The sequence below is a fragment of the Oncorhynchus nerka genome, linkage group LG2 (genome assembly GCF_034236695.1).
Source record: "Oncorhynchus nerka isolate Pitt River linkage group LG2, Oner_Uvic_2.0, whole genome shotgun sequence".
NCBI lineage: Eukaryota > Metazoa > Chordata > Actinopteri > Salmoniformes > Salmonidae > Oncorhynchus > Oncorhynchus nerka.
The window spans coordinates 94,979,971-94,996,576 of NC_088397.1; the positions used below are offsets into that span (position 1 = coordinate 94,979,971).

General features: G+C 42.8%; 1 long non-coding RNA gene and 1 pseudogene across 1 annotated transcript; both read left to right on the forward strand.

Annotated features, from left to right (window-relative positions):
* Positions 1 to 6,346, forward strand: part of LOC115123611 (homeodomain-interacting protein kinase 1-like) — a 41,866-nt pseudogene extending 35,520 nt beyond the window's left edge.
* Positions 6,347 to 8,153: 1,807 nt separating this feature from the next.
* LOC135561934 (uncharacterized) lies at positions 8,154 to 11,596 on the forward strand. The gene is made up of 2 exons (XR_010459821.1): positions 8,154 to 9,404; positions 10,933 to 11,596. It is a non-coding gene; the product is annotated as an uncharacterized LOC135561934 (long non-coding RNA).
* The last annotated feature ends 5,010 nt before the right edge of the window (positions 11,597 to 16,606 follow it).

Below are 16,606 nucleotides of genomic sequence, written 5' to 3' on the forward strand. Positions count from 1 at the left end.
CTCCAGCCTGCGCCCAGGGTCCTTTTCCTTGCAGAATGTCTTCCCATGTCCACTCTGTCTGCTCCTCCCGGCCACGCCGCTTAGTCCGTTTGTGGTGGGTTGTTCTGTCACGATCGTCGTCAAGGAAAGGACCGGACCAAGGTGCAGCGTGGTAAGCGTACATATTTTAAATGTCGCCAACAAAACAATAAACAGCTAAACAAACGTGAAGCTCTGTAAGGCTATACATGCCACTAACAAAGACAACAACCCACAAATGAGAAACGGAAAAAAGGCTGCCTAAGTATGATTCCCAATCAGAGACAACGGTAGACAGCTGTCCCTGATTGAGAATCATACCCGGCCAAAAACAAAGAACCAGAAAGCATAGACTTTCCTACCCGAGTCACACCCTGACCAAACAAACATAGACAATAAAAGGATCTCTACGGTCAGGGCGTGACAGCGCCGCCCTAATGCGTTTCAACCAGCTTCATGAGGTAGTCTCCTAGAGTGCATTTAAATTAACAGGTGTGCCTTGTTAATTTGTGGAATTTCTTTCCTTCTTAATGCTTTTGAGCCAATCAGTTGTGTTGTGTCAAGGTAGGGGTGGTATACAGAAGATAGCCCTATTTGGTAAAAGACCAAGTCCATATGGCTCCTGAGTAGCACAGCGGTCTAAGGCACTGCATCTCAGTGCTAGAGGCGTCACTACAGACCCCCGGTTTGATTCCAGGCTGTATCCCAACCGGCCGTGATTGGGAGTCCAATAGGGCGGCGCACAATTGGCCCAGCGTCATCCGGGTTTGTCCTTCATTGTAAATAAGAATGTGTTTTTAACTGACTTTCCTAGTTAAATCAAGGTTCAATAAAAAAATATATTATGTCAAGAAGAGCTCAAATAAACAAAGAGAAATGACAGTCCATCATTACTTTAAGACATGAAGGTTAGTCAATCTGGAAGATTTCAAGAACTTTGAAAGTTTCTTCAAGTGCAGTTACAAAAATCATCAAGCGCTATGATGAAACTGACTCTCATGAGGACCGCCACAGGAAAGGAAGACCCAGAGGATACGTTCAGTAGAGTTAGCAGCCTCAGAAATTGCAGCCCAAATAAATGCTTCACAGAGTTCAAGTAACAAACACATCTCAACATCAACTGTTCAGAGGAGACTGCATGTGTGGTTCCCACCCTGAAGCATGGAGGAGGAGGAGTGGGGGTGCTTTGCTGGTGACACTGTCAGTGATTTATTTAGAATTCAAGGCACCCTTAACCAGCATGGCTACCACAGTATTCTGCTGCGAAACGCCATCCCATCTGGTTTGTGCTTAGTGGGACTATTATTTGTTTTCCAACAGGACAATGACCAAACACACCTCCAGGCTGTGTAAGCACTATTTGACCAAGAAGGTGAGTGATGGAGTGCTGCATCACTCCAACCTCCACAAATCACTCGACCTCAACCCAATTGAGATGGTTTGGGATGAGTTGGACCGCAGAGTGAAGGAAAAGCAACCAACAAGTGCTCAGCATTTGTGGGAACTCCTTCAAGACTGTTGGAAAAGCATTCCAGGTGAAGTTGGTTGAGAGAATGGTTGTGCAAAGCTGTCATCGAGGCAAAGAATGGCTACTTTGAAGAATCTCAAATATAAAATATATTTTGATTTGTTTGAAACGTTTTGGGTTACTACATGATTCCATATGTGTTATTTCATAGTTTCAATGTCTTTACTATTATTCTCCAATGTAGAAAATAGTCAAATAAAGAAAAACCCTTGAATTATTAGGTGTGTCCAAACTTTTGACTGGTACTGTATCCCTTAATGTCTCTAATGTATGAATCTCTGTGTTTGTCTGTTTAACAGCTGTGGTCCGGCTCAGAGGACTAACGTGATCAGCTGTTTGACGGTCCACGACTCTGACTCCTCCACGGCCAGCCCCCTCACCCCCCGCCTCCTCGCCGGCTCCAGCACTCTCACACACCTCCGGGGAGGGGGGACGTCTATGGGCAGGTCACTGGCCGTGGTGGCACCATCTGTCAAGACCCAGCCGACTGAGACGGGTGAGGTGGCTCACACTCTCCTAACACACGCATGCATGCAAGCATGTTTAATACGCTCTCAAACACACACACACACAGGACATACTAGTGTTACACGGTTTCCCGAAAGTTATGTACTTTGTGTTGCTTTCGGTAGATGTGTCTCAGGGATCAAGTGCAACCTGCCTGATCCACGAACTCACTGCTAGCCTGTACTGGGAGTCTGGGCTGCATCATGTTAGCTCCACTAACTCACTGCTAGCCTGTACTGGGAGTCTGGGCTGCATCATGTTAGCTCCACTAACTCACTGCTAGCCTGGGAGTCTGGGCTGTATCATGTTAGCTCCACTAACTCACTGCTAGCCTGTACTGGGAGTCTGGGCTGTATCATGTTAGCTCCACTAACTCACTGCTAGCCTGTACTGGGAGTCTGGGCTGTATCATGTTAGCTCCACTAACTCACTGCTAGCCTGTACTGGGAGTCTGGGCTGCATCATGTTAGCTCCACTAACTCACTGCTAGCCTGTACTGGGAGTCTGGGCTGTATCATGTTAGCTCCACTAACTCACTGCTAGCCTGGGAGTCTGGGCTGCATCATGTTAGCTCCACTAACTCACTGCTAGCCTGGGAGTCTGGGCTGTATCATGTTAGCTCCACTAACTCACTGCTAGCCTGTACTGGGAGTCTGGGCTGTATCATGTTAGCTCCACTAACTCACTGCTAGCCTGTACTGGGAGTCTGGGCTGCATCATGTTAGCTCCACTAACTCACTGCTAGCCTGTACTGGGAGTCTGGGCTGTATCATGTTAGCTCCACTAACTCACTGCTAGCCTGTACTGGGAGTCTGGGCTGCATCATGTTAGCTCCACTAACTCACTGCTAGCCTGGGAGTCTGGGCTGTATCATGTTAGCTCCACTAACTCACTGCTAGCCTGTACTGGGAGTCTGGGCTGTATCATGTTAGCTCCACTAACTCACTGCTAGCCTGTACTGGGAGTCTGGGCTGCATCATGTTAGCTCCACTAACTCACTGCTAGCCTGTACTGGGAGTCTGGGCTGTATCATGTTAGCTCCACTAACTCACTGCTAGCCTGTACTGGGAGTCTGGGCTGCATCATGTTAGCTCCACTAACTCACTGCTAGCCTGTACTGGGATTCTGGGCTGTATCATGTTAGCTCCACTAACTCACTGCTAGCCTGAGAGTCTGGGCTGCATCATGTTAGCCCCACTAACTCACTGAGAGTCTGGGCTGCATCATGTTAGCTCCACTAACTCACTGCTAGCCTGTACTGGGAGTCTGGGCTGTATCATGTTAGCTCCACTAAGTCACTGCTAGCCTGAGAGTCTGGGCTGCATCATGTTAGCTCCACTAACTCACTGGGAGTCTGGGCTGCATCATGTTAGCTCCACTAACTCACTGCTAGCCTGGGAGTCTGGGCTGTATCATGTTAGCTCCACTAACTCATTGCTAGCCTGGGAGTCTGGGCTGTATCATGTTAGCCCCACTAACTCATTGCTAGCCTGGGAGTCTGGGCTGTATCATGTTAGCTCCACTAACTCATTGCTAGCCTGAGAGTCTGGGTTGTATCATGTTAGCTCCACTAACTCACTGCTAGCCTGTACTGGGAGTCTGGGCTGTATCATGTTAGCTCCACTAACTCACTGCTATCCTGTACTGGGAGTCTGGGCTGCATCATGTTAGCTCCACTAACTCACTGCTAGCCTGTACTGGGAGTCTGGGCTGTATCATGTTAGCTCCACTAACTCACTGCTAGCCTGTACTGGGAGTCTGGGCTGTATCATGTTAGCTCCACTAACTCACTGCTAGCCTGTACTGGGAGTCTGGGCTGTATCATGTTAGCTCCACTAACTCACTGCTAGCCTGTACTGGGAGTCTGGGCTGCATCATGTTAGCTCCACTAACTCACTGCTAGCCTGTACTGGGAGTCTGGGCTGTATCATGTTAGCTCCACTAACTCACTGCTAGCCTGTACTGGGAGTCTGGGCTGTATCATGTTAGCTCCACTAACTCACTGCTAGCCTGTACTGGGAGTCTGGGCTGTATCATGTTAGCTCCACTAACTCACTGCTAGCCTGTACTGGGAGTCTGGGCTGTATCATGTTAGCTCCACTAACTCACTGCTAGCCTGTACTGGGAGTCTGGGCTGCATCATGTTAGCTCCACTAACTCACTGCTAGCCTGTACTGGGAGTCTGGGCTGTATCATGTTAGCTCCCCACTCATGCTGCACAGAAGTCCCAACACATTTGAATAATGTAATGATGCATGTAGAAACTGTTCATTACTGTTCACAAAACAATGTCCATACAGGCTACAACACTTTACAATGGAAGAAGATACCGCTAGCTTTCCAGCTTTGTAGGCTAACAATGTCAAAATTCTGGTATCTTGACAACACTAGGACATACCCACAGAGCTCTGTACAGTTTAGAATCACAAATACAGTATACAGAAGCACAGAATGCTTTAAAACCAGTTTGAGTGTTTCGTTGAAAGCTGCATTTCTAACCATGTCTCTCTGTCTCTTCCTGGTTGGTTTCCAGGGCAACTCCAGAGCTCCCACATCAAGCCCAAGCGGGCCAATCGACAGCCCTGTAGTGGTGACAACAGCGACCGCCATAAGCTTGTCCCCAGCCAATCACATCCTCTCAACCTCAGCCAGGTGAGTCAGCCAGCCAATAGTATCCTCTCTTACTAGCAGGTGTGCCCCAGGCCACTGTGACACGTTACAGAACGTTCAGATAGAAATGTATTGTGTAGAACAGTTGATTGTCTATTTTAATTTTTAAACAGTGACGTAAACTGTTTCCTTTGTTTATACAGTTTATTTTCATGGAGTTATTTGGCTAAAGACATGTTCTGATGCAGTCTGCCTGCCTCTCTTTCTCCAGGTACAGCCTGTAGTCTCATCCTCATCCTCGTCTCAGGACCGTTCCCACGGCAGCCTGCGTCGCCAGGCAACCTATCCCCCTAGCCCCGCTTCCCACTACACCTTTCAGGAAGCGCCCTCCCTAAGCACCGCCCCCAGCCTCTACACCTTTCCCGCCTCCGCAGCGCTAGCCTCCGCCTCTCAGGCCATGGAACAGTTCCTGGGCCGTGGCCACCCCACCCCTTCCACCTACGCCCCTCCCACCGTCTCTTACGGAGCCTCGGGGTTGGCCCGGAGTGACGCAGGGACCAGGAAGGAGTCTTCAGTGGGGTCAGGGATGATCCATGGGGTGGGGCTTCCTGCAACCTATCAGCACCAGTTTACTGCTGGGCCCCCATACATTAGTGTGAGGCCCCGGGCTGAAGCCTACAGCGCATACCAGCTCAGCCCTCGACGGTTGGGACAGTACCCTTACTTATGATGAGACGTGGGGCGCTTTCAGCAGCATGCAACGTTTTGGAACGTTCAGATAGAAAAATCCTATGTAGAACAAATGTGTCTGTGAATTGCAGATCACATTAGAGCTGGGATGATAAACCAAAAAATGATTGACACCGACTATACCCGACCACTTATCGCAGACATTTTGTTAATATCGTTCATTACAATATAAGTAGCGTCTAATAGAGAAATGTGAAGTTTGAAATGAAATAAGTTTACTAATATGGGTGATTGTTGATAGAACAATTGTTGGCTACAAACATCAAACTAGTAGTAGTTTAAAGGCCCAGTGCTGCCGTTTTTATCTCAATATCAAGTCAGTTCTGGGTAACAATTAAGTACCTTACTGTGATTGTTTTCATTTAAAATAATATAAAATAAACAGAAAGCTAAATAGCAAAGAGCAATTTCTCAAGCAAGGATTTTGCTAGGACTGTCTGGGAGTGGTCTGAGTGGGGAGGGGAAACTGAAAACTAGCTGTTATTGGCAGAGAGTTTTGGAACTCTTTCTTATTGGTCTATTAACTAATTAACCACCTGGTGATGTCACCAGACACGCTCAAAACTCCCACCAAAAACAGGCAGACATTTCAGGCGGGCTTATCAAACAGTTTTTACATTTAAAGGGCATTAACATATTTAAAAAAACAAAAAAAAACATTTTAGGCTACACTGGGCCTTTAAAGGTTATTAAAACTATATGGTGGTGCAGATTTGTTATATACTCTCCTTTCTATTTACCGTTGTCAAATCAATTCAGGTCATTTATCCCGATGTGGATTTTTTGTTGTTGTCCTTATCGCCCAGCTCTAGATCACGTCGACACTATTCATGACATTTTTTTTTATCTGAAACGTTGGGACAACGTTTTGCAACTGAACGTGGCTACGGTAGAGCAGTAACCTGCTGATGATGTCATGATACTGGGGCTAGAGATGGGGGAGGGGGTGGGGGGCGATAATGTGTAGGACTATGGCTCTCACACACACTCTCTGAAGGGGCAATAACCCCCCACTTCACCTTGTGGATGAATCAGGGAGGGCTATGGAAAGGGGTGGGGGGGGGGTGCCTTTGAATTTTTGCACTACTGCATTTTATTTTCTGTTAAGCAGTGGTTCACCTCAAACTGGTTTTAACAGCGTTCTGTTAAGCAGTGGTTCACCTCAAACTGGTTTTAACAGCGTTCTGTTAAGCAGTGGTTCACCTCAAACTGGTTTTAACAGCATTCTGTTAAGCAGTGGTTCACCTCAAACTGGTTTTAACAGCGTTCTGTTAAGCAGTGGTTCACCTCAAACTGGTTTTAACAGCATTCTGTTAAGCAGTGGTTCACCTCTGGTTTAACAGCGTTCTGTGGTTCACCTCAAACTGGTTTTAACAGCGTTCTGTTAAGCAGTGGTTCACCTCAAACTGGTTTTAACAGCGTTCTGTTAAGCAGTGGTTCACCTCAAACTGGTTTTAACAGTGTTCTGTTAAGCAGTGGTTCACCTCAAACTGGTTTTAACAGCATTCTGTTAAGCAGTGGTTCACCTCAAACTGGTTTTAACAGCGTTCTGTTAAGCTGTTAAACTGGTTTTAACAGTGGTTCACCCTCAAACTGGTTTTAACAGCGTTCTGTTAAGCAGTGGTTCACCTCAAACTGGTTTTAACAGCGTTCTGCGTTCTGTTAAGCAGTGGTTCACCTCAAACTGGTTTTAACAGCGTTCTGTTAAGCAGTGGTTCACCTCAAACTGGTTTTAACAGCAGTGGTTCACCTCAAACTGGTTTTAACAGCGTTCTGTTAAGCAGTGGTTCACCTCAAACTGGTTTTAACAGCATTCTGTTAAGCAGTGGTTCACCTCAAACTGGTTTTAACAGCAGTGGTTCACCTCAAACTGGTTTTAACAGCATTCTGTTAAGCAGTGGTTCACCTCAAACTGGTTTTAACAGCATTCTGTTAAGCAGTGGTTCACCTCAAACTGGTTTTAACAGCATTCTGTTAAGTGGTTCACCTCAAACTGGTTTTAACACCTGTTAAGCAGTGGTTCACCTCAAACTGGTTTTAACAGCATTCTGTTAAGCAGTGGTTCACCTCAAACTGGTTTTAACAGCATTCTGTTAAACTGGTTTTAACAGCATTCTGTTAAGCAGTGGTTCACCTAAACTGGTTTTAACAGTGGTTCACCTCAAACTGGTTTTAACAGCGTTCTGTTAAGCAGTGGTTCACCTCAAACTGGTTTTAACAGTGGTGGTTCACCTCAAACTGGTTTTAACAGCATTTCTGTTTTAACAGCAGTGGTGGTCACCTCAAACTGGTTTTAAAGCTTCTGGTGGTTCACCTCAAACTGGTTTTAACAGCATTCTGTTAAGCAGTGGTTCACCTCAAACTGGTTTTAACAGCATTCTGTTAAGCAGTGGTTCACCTCAAACTGGTTTTAACAGCATTCTGTTAAGCAGTGGTTCACCTCAAACTGGTTTTAACAGCGTTCTGTTAAGCAGTGGTTCACCTCAAACTGGTTTTAACAGCATTCTGTTAAGCAGTGGTTCACCTCAAACTGGTTTTAACAGCATTCTGTTAAGCAGTGGTTCACCTCAAACTGGTTTTAACAGCATTCTGTTAAGCAGTGGTTCACCTCAAACTGGTTTTAACAGCGTTCTGTTAAGCAGTGGTTCACCTCAAACTGATTTAACAGCATTCTGTTAAGCAGTGGTTCACCTCAAACTGGTTTAACAGCGTTCTGTTAACTGATTGGTTTTAACAGCATTCTGTTAAGCAGTGGTTCACCTCAAACTGGTTTTAACAGCATTCTGTTAAGCAGTGGTTCACCTCAAACTGGTTTTAACAGCATTCTGTTAAGCAGTGGTTCACCTCAAACTGGTTTAACAGCATTCTGTTAAGCAGTGGTTCACCTCAAACTGGTTTAACAGCATTCTGTTAAGCAGTGGTTCACCTCAAACTGGTTTAACAGCATTCTGTTAAGCAGTGGTTCACCTCAAACTGGTTTAACAGCGTTATGTTAAGCACCTCAAACTGGTTTAACAGCATTCTGTTAAGCAGTGGTTCACCTCAAACTGGTTTAAACAGCATTCTGATCTTTTGTCGTAGTATTATTATTATGTGATATTGTACTGTTATTTTTCCCAGCAGAAAAAGTATAATTGTTTTGTTTTATCCCTGTTTTAATTGGATGTAGATTGAGGCGTTCTGGTTTTTAATATCATATATACTATAAATTGTGTTTATTTAAAAGGCTTTGTGTTTTAAAGGGCACTAGTCTCCTCTAGGGGTCCAGTCAGTGAGCTGAAACACAGAATACTGGAGATACAAAATGTGTTTCTATACCATATGAAATGTAAGGATCAGGATTCATATGAAATGCACTTCCATATGAAATGTAGGAATATGACATGAGTCTGTGTTCTACATGGCAGAAATGTACTGTATATAACAGCTATGCTGGTCTGTGAGCTATCTGTAGCGTTGCAGCCTCCTGAGTAGGCCCTAGCTGTGTCTCCTTGCAATAGGAGAGCCCATTGTCTCACGTCAGATGACGTCACTCCTATGCGACGCTCGTTTTGAGTGCAGACAGCCGTCAAGCGCTATCTGAAGTCAGACAATGTAGGAGAGCCTAGAAAGGTGTAGCTCGAGAAACGGCGTACCTAGCTAGGGAGATGCTACTGCTAGCTAATCTTAAGAAAACTTACAGGAGACCTTTGTAGCCTAACTATAGCACAGCTAGCTAGAGAGATGCCAGCTTTTAGCTAACCCAAGGCCGGTCTAAAGGTGATCCGAGTATCTTTAGCATGGCAGGCTAGCTAGAGAAATGCTAGCTACTTGCTAATTTAAACAAAGCACTTAAGGTGATTCCGTTTTCGTCCTCATGCTAGTGAGCAGTAGCCACATGCTGGCTAGCATGAGGAAAAAAAACGTCTCAGCAGTGTCTTAATCTAAACAAAAGCCCTTTCCAACCATATAGCAGAGCGTATAAGGTTGGAATCTTCTAGCTTACCTAAAGGTGATTTGTGTGTCTTTAGCATGGCTGGCTAACTAGCTAGAGATGCTAGCTATATGCTAACCTAAATAACTTCTAACGGTGATCCTTGTGTGTTTAGCACCCTTATATAACCCAAACTAATCCAGTGACATCCATAATATGGTCTGATAATATTTGTATTTTATTATTTTACATATAGCCTAACTCCTGTGTTTTTAGTTCTACATGTTCGAAATTCTAAGTTCTAAACTTCTCTATTGTGAGTTTAAATTATGTTTTGTCGTTAATGTGAGCTGTCACACAAGACGGTCTTGTTGGTGGCTCATGCCGCACCTGATGGATGGTTAGACGTTTGAATGGAAGGAGAGGGAGACAGAAATGTATGGTTGTTTGACACTGATGTCATGGATCATTTCATTTAAATCATTAGCATGTTGTATGTAGTCTATTCTGTCACAGCCTGGTAACGATGTAGTCTATTCTGTCACAGCCTGGTAACGATGTAGTCTATTCTGTCACAGCCTGGTAACGATGTAGTCTATTCTGTCACAGTCTGGTAACGATGTAGTCTATTCTGTCACAGCCTGGTAATGATGTAGTCTATTCTGTCACAGCCTGGTAACGATGTAGTCTATTCTTTCACAGCCTGGTAATGATGTAGTCTATTCTGTCACAGTCTGGTAATGATGTAGTCTATTCTGTCACAGCCTGGTAACGATGTAGTCTATTCTGTCACAGCCTGGTAATGATGTAGTCTATTCTGTCACAGCCTGGTAATGATGTAGTCTATTCTGTCAAGCCTGGTAATGATGTAGGGAGACAGTCACACTAGTCTTCACACATGCACATTCAGTTGAGCACAGTTTAAAGTATTTGAAATGATTTAAAATAGTAATTGAACCCAGGTCTTCACATGACAAACTGAGCGTTTTAATGTTTGTTGTTTGGACTGTAATAACGAGGCTGAACGATGGAAAGTCACATCGCTCATCGATCAGCCAGGAAACTCCTTTAGAACTTAAACTGACCTACTGAAAACGATTTTGGTTCATTTTGTCACCTGTGGTTTAGATAGAAGTGCATTATCACTCTCGGACGGAACTCTCCCAGTGTTCTATTGTGACTGAAGGTTCCTACTGCTGTTAATGGAATCATTTTACTGGTTCTGCAGAGAACCTCAAGAATATCTTCATCTGGGTGGAGTTGTTTATAGTTTTCAAAACACTCACTGGTCTTTTTCTTGATACTGTCTTGTCTTGTCATTATGTTGCACAATGCATTTAAGTAATCAGGTTATTGGTGAGGATAATGTCAACATCAAATCAACCCAATCACTGTTTTCAAATAAATTACCCAGAAGTCCATGTGTCTTGTCTCTTGACTCTAAGCAACGCTAATCATAGTTAACAGGCTTCAATAGTTAGCTAAACTTCTCATTGATAGTGAAATAAAAAATGTAGTTTAAACTGAACGGAAATATACCTATGTTTTACATACAGTATATAGTAATTTACTAGATGATTTATGTTTGAATTCATTTTACACACAGGTCTTCATCCTGTCACGGTGTTTCCACAACAACTCCAACCTGCCACAGCAGATCTCCTGTTACCAGCAGGACCTCGTCATAAACCTTATTCAATAGAAACCAAAATGGACGTCCTGTCACGGTGTTTCCACAACAACTCCAACCTGCCACAGCAGATCTCCTGTTACCAGCAGGACCTCGCCATAAACCTTATTCAATAGAAACCAAATGGACGTAAATGTTATTCAATAGAAACCTAAATGGGGAAGGACTACCTCAACTTGTCCAAAAAGAAACTCCAAAGAAGCGTTTTTTCCTACCGCTGTGACCTACTGATTATGACCCCTTCCTGTGTTGCATTAGCAGTGTCTCGGGATTTGATTCAATGAACAAGGCACTTCAAACAGTCTTTCCACTTAAGGATGAGAATTTGAACCAATGACGTATATTAAACCTGGATTGCTGATGCTATGTGTTGACCATTAAGGGGCTTTGAAACCAGTAGCAGTCCTCCATAAGAATGAATGGAATTCTACACTATTTCAATTAAATGTTTCAAGGATGCATTTAAGTATTTTGGTTGTCCTAGTGGGGACAGTTATACATTTAAGGGGAAAACAATATATTTGAAAAGTATGCATTAAGGTGTCTGTCTGTAAGTTAATACACGTGGCAAAAAAACGAATGTAGACGATATATGCGTGTCTTTTTTTTTTTTTTTTGTAAGATATTTTCAAACAAAAGAAAACAAGACGGAATCTAATAGACAGACGCACGCACACATATTCCAACAAACGTCAATGACGTCACACCTGCTCAAACCCACATTCCCACCGCACCCACATCTATTCCGTTTGTCTCAGTCCAACGTTCCCTCTCATTCTTTATACCTTGGGCGTTTCCAGCACGTTTAACACTATGCACACATGACCTCAAATTGTGTTCTTTTATTTCTCGATGTGAGCCCACATTTTTTTTTGTTTTGCAAAATTTAAATAATAATGCATTTGATTCATCCACTGTCTTAATGAGTTCCAGTTTTTATGTAAAAATAAATTTCAAAAATTATTTACTAGAAAAGTATGGTCCAACCCATTGGGTATCTCACCTCACCCTCATTTGCCATGCCTTGAAATATGCAGATAGAAATGTAAAGATTACTTTTAAATAAAATGTTATTTGTCACATACACATGGTTAGCAGATGTTAATGCGAGTGTAGCGAAGTGCTTGTGCTTCTAGTTCCGACAATGCAGTAATAACCAACAAGTAATCTTAACAGAACAATTCCACAACTACTACCTTATACACACAGGTGTAAAGGGATAAAGAATATGTACATAAAGATATATGAATGAGTGATGGTACAGAACGGCATAGGCAAGATGCAGTAGATGGTATAGAGTCCAGTATATACATATGAGATGAGTAATGTAGGGTATGTAAACATTATATTAAGTGGCATTGTTTAAAGTGGCTAGTGATACAGTTTTACATCAATTTCCATTATTAAAGTGGTTGGAGTTGAGTCAGTATGTTGGCAGCAGCGGCTGTTTAACAGTGATGGCCTTGAGATAGAAGCTGTTTTTCAGTCTCTCGGTCCCTGCAGTCTCTTGGTCCCCCTGGGTTGTGCCGTGGTGGAGATCTTTGTGGGCTATACTCGACCTTGTCTCAGGATGGTAAGTTGGTGGTTGAAGATATCCCTCTAGCAGTGTGGGGCCTGTGCTTCGGCAAAGTGGGTGGGGTTATATCCTTCCTGTTTGGCCCTGTCCGGGGGTATCATCGGATGGGGACACAGTGTCTCCTGACCCCTCCTGTCTCAGCCTCCAGTATTTATGATGCAGTAGTTTATGTGTCGGGGGGCTAGGGTCAGTTTGTTATATCTGGAGTACTTCTCCTGTCTTATCCGGTGTCCTGTGTGAATTTAAGTATGCTCTCTCTAATTCTCTTTCTCTCTCTCTCGGAGGACCTGAGCCCTGGACCATGCCTCAGGGCTACCTGGCATGATGACTCCTTGCTGTCCCCAGTCCACCTGGCTGTGCTGCTGCTCCAGTTTCAACTGTTCTGACTGTGGCTATGGAATCCTGACCTGTTCACCAGACGTGCTACCTGTCCCAGACCTGCTGTTTTCAACTCTCTAGAGACAGCAGGAGCGGTAGAGATACTCTTAATGGTCGGCTATGAAAAGCCAACTGACATTTACTCCTGATGGTGCTGACTTGCTGCACCCTCGACAACTACTGTGATTACTATTATCTGACCATGCTGGTCATTTATGAACACTTGAACATCTTGGCCATGTTGTTATAATCTCCACCCGGCATAGCCAGAAGAGGGCTGGCCACCCCTCATAGCCTGGTTCCTCTCTAGGTTTCTTCCTAGGTTTTGGCCTTTCTAGGGAGTTTTTCCTAGCCACCGTGCTTCTACACCTGCATCTTGCTGTTTGGGGTTTTAGGCTGGGTTTCTGTTACAGCACTTTGAGATATCAGCTGATGTACGAAGGGCTATATAAATAAATTTGATTTGATGCACCTGTACTGACCTCGCCTTCTGGATGATAGCGGGGTGAACAGGCAGTGGCTCGGGTGGTTGTTGTCCTTGATGATCTTTATGGCCTTCCTGTGACATCGGGTGGTGTAGGTGTCCTGGAGGGCAGGTAGTTTGCCCCCGGTGATGCGTTATGCATTTTAGTCCGTCTAACAGCCAACTTTTGGACTTCATCCCAGAAGGCATGAATTATTGAGTGATTGTTCGTTTTACACTTAAAACATGACTGGATTACGTTTACATTTCCATTAGTGGATTAAGTTTACAATTTCGTTAGTTACGTTCAATGCACTCTTCAATTTCGTTAGTTTACGTTCCAACACCTCCATCTTGTGCTAAATATCAGTTATTTTTTAAATTTTGGTACCAAGAGTTAATCTTTTTTTCTAAGAGATTGTAAATTGGATAGGCACTCTTCAATGTTTTGTATATCTTACCTATTATATTAGTATCCTTTTCTGACTCAAATAGAATTCCCTCAACGTTGCTCTGATGTCCAAAATATTTCAAATCAACATTTTGTGACATGAAACTTTTAAGTTGTATGTATTTGAAAATATCTACATTGGTCAGTCGAAAATGGCTTTTTTTAGTCTGTCATTTAAGTCTTTTATTTTTCCCTTACCAAGTTATTTACAGTTTCTATGCCTTTTTCCCATGTGGACCAATTTATAAATTAAAGCTTTCCAAGGATTGTTCCATAGGGGTGTGTTTTTTAGGGAGGGATTATTGGTTCTTGTAGAATCCGTTTCATTTTATTCCATATTGTTATCTAAACTATTAAAGTTGTTCATGGTCTTCGCTTTATCCTTTTTCCGTGAAAAGATTGTCGGGTTTGTGTATCTTCAATATGTAGCCATTGTTTCCTCTTAGGGAGATGTAAAACTTCTCTTTATTCTATGAGTTCTATTTGCCCATATAAAGTCTGTTATGACCAAGTATATTTTTATTAAAGAACGTCTTCGGTGGGGTATTTGGTATTATTATATACTACCGGTCAAAAGTTTTAGAACAACTCATTCAAGGGTTTTTATTTTTTTAAATATTTTTTACATTGTATAATAATAGTGAAGACATCAAAACTATGAAATAACACCTATGGAAAACAAGTGTTTTTTGAAATTCTTCAAAGTAGCCACCCTTTGCCTCGATGACAGCTTTGCACACTCTTGGCACTCTCTCACCAATAAATTAATAAAAGCTTACCGTGACTTGGAAAAGTTCCAGTGTTAGATAGCCATAGCTGGCTAGCTAACATGTAATCCCTTGTTGTTTGAGTAAGCTAACCTAGCTAGCTCCGTTTGCTAGCTAAGTGAAAGTAAAACATTGTTTTAAATAAATATAGCTAGCACTCTCTCTCACTTCTCCTTATTAATTTCTGAAGAAATTAATTTGTTTAAAACTGTGTGACTCCCGTCTTTCCCTGAGTCAGCTACTCACCACATTTTATACACTACAGTGCTAGCTAGCTCTAGCTTATGCTTTCAGAACTAGATTAATGATCTAATCCTTTGATTGGGTGGACAACATGTCAGTTCATGCTGCAAGAGCTCTGATAGGTTGGAGGACGTCCTCAGGAAGTTGTCATAATTACTGTGTAAGTCTATGGTGGGGGTGAGACCCAAGAGCCTCCTAGGTTTTGTATTGAAGTCAATGTACCCAGATGAGGATGGAAGCTAGCTGTCCTCCGGCTACACCATGATGCTACCCTACAGAGGTCTGTTGAGGCTATTGTAGACCATTCCAAAATCATGTATTTTAATAAATTATTTTGTGACGTGAATATGTAAACCCAACATGTGAAGTGTTGGTCCCATTGTTCTTGAGCTGAAATAAAAGATTCCAGAAATTTTCCATAAGCACAAAAAGCTTATTGCTCTCAAATTTTGTGTCCAAATTTGTTTACATCCCTGTTCGTGAGCATTTATCTTTTGCCAAGATAATCTATCCACCTGACAGGTGTGGCATATCAAGAAATGGATTAAACAGCATGATTATTACACAGGTGCACCTTGTGTTGAGGACAATTAAAAGGCCACTCTAAAATGTGCAGGTTTTGTCAGGAACGTCCAACAGAGCTGTTGTCAGAGAATTAAATGTTAATTTCTCTACCATAAGCCGCATCCAACGTTGTTTTAGATCATTTGGCAGTACGTCCAACTGGCCTCACAACCGCAGACCACATGCATGGCGTCGTGTGGGCGAGAGGTTTGCTGATGTCAACGTTGTCAACAGAGTGCCCGGTGGTGGCGATGGGGTTATGGTATGGGCAGGCACAAGCTATGGACAACAAAGACAATTGCATTTTATCGATGGCAATCTGAATGCACAGAAATACTGTGACGAGATCCCGAGGCCCATTGTGAGAGCCATTTATTTTAGGGTAACTGTGACCATCAGTAAAATCTTTGAAAATTGTTGCATGTTGCGTTTATATTTTTTGCTCAGTATATTTTCACATGACACCCGGGACTCCATGGAAAACATGAGTTTCTGGCAGCCATTTTTTTTTTTCATGCCAGAGTGATTAAGTCATTAGTATTTCTATTAGAAATCAGGTCAAAGTCATGCAACTTCAGCCGGAGATCTTGTGAAACAACCAACCTGACAAGTAAAATAACAGTCTCCCTGTTGAATCTTAAACGCGATTGACTTAAAAATGGGCAATTTCGCCACTTTCTACATATGTGAAAACGGCATGTTTCTATGATCTGTGGTTAAAAGGAGAGAAGAAGGTCCTAAAAAAAAAAAAATGCTTCTGTGACATCACAGGGTAGAATTAAAAGTTAAAAACTGATTTTCAACAAACCTGCTACTAGTTTCTAGCCCAAAGGAGGGTATTTTCTCACTCCTCGTGTCACTGCGAATGTCAGTGTTTGAAAATCACTGTTTTAAATGTTAAAAAGTTCACATATTTTTCTACAAAAATGTAGAAATACACAGTTTTCAAATATGTTGGCACTGGTATTGTGCTGGAGATAACAAACATGAGGTTTAAAAGTGGTGTAGTTGCCCTTTAACCTAGACAGTAAATCAAGGATAGTTGAAATCAGTGTTTAAAAAAAAAAAAAAAGAGGTTAAATTGACTCTTTTTGGAAGTTATCTTAACACTCAAAGAAGTGATACACTCCCTGGAGTTATTGTTGATT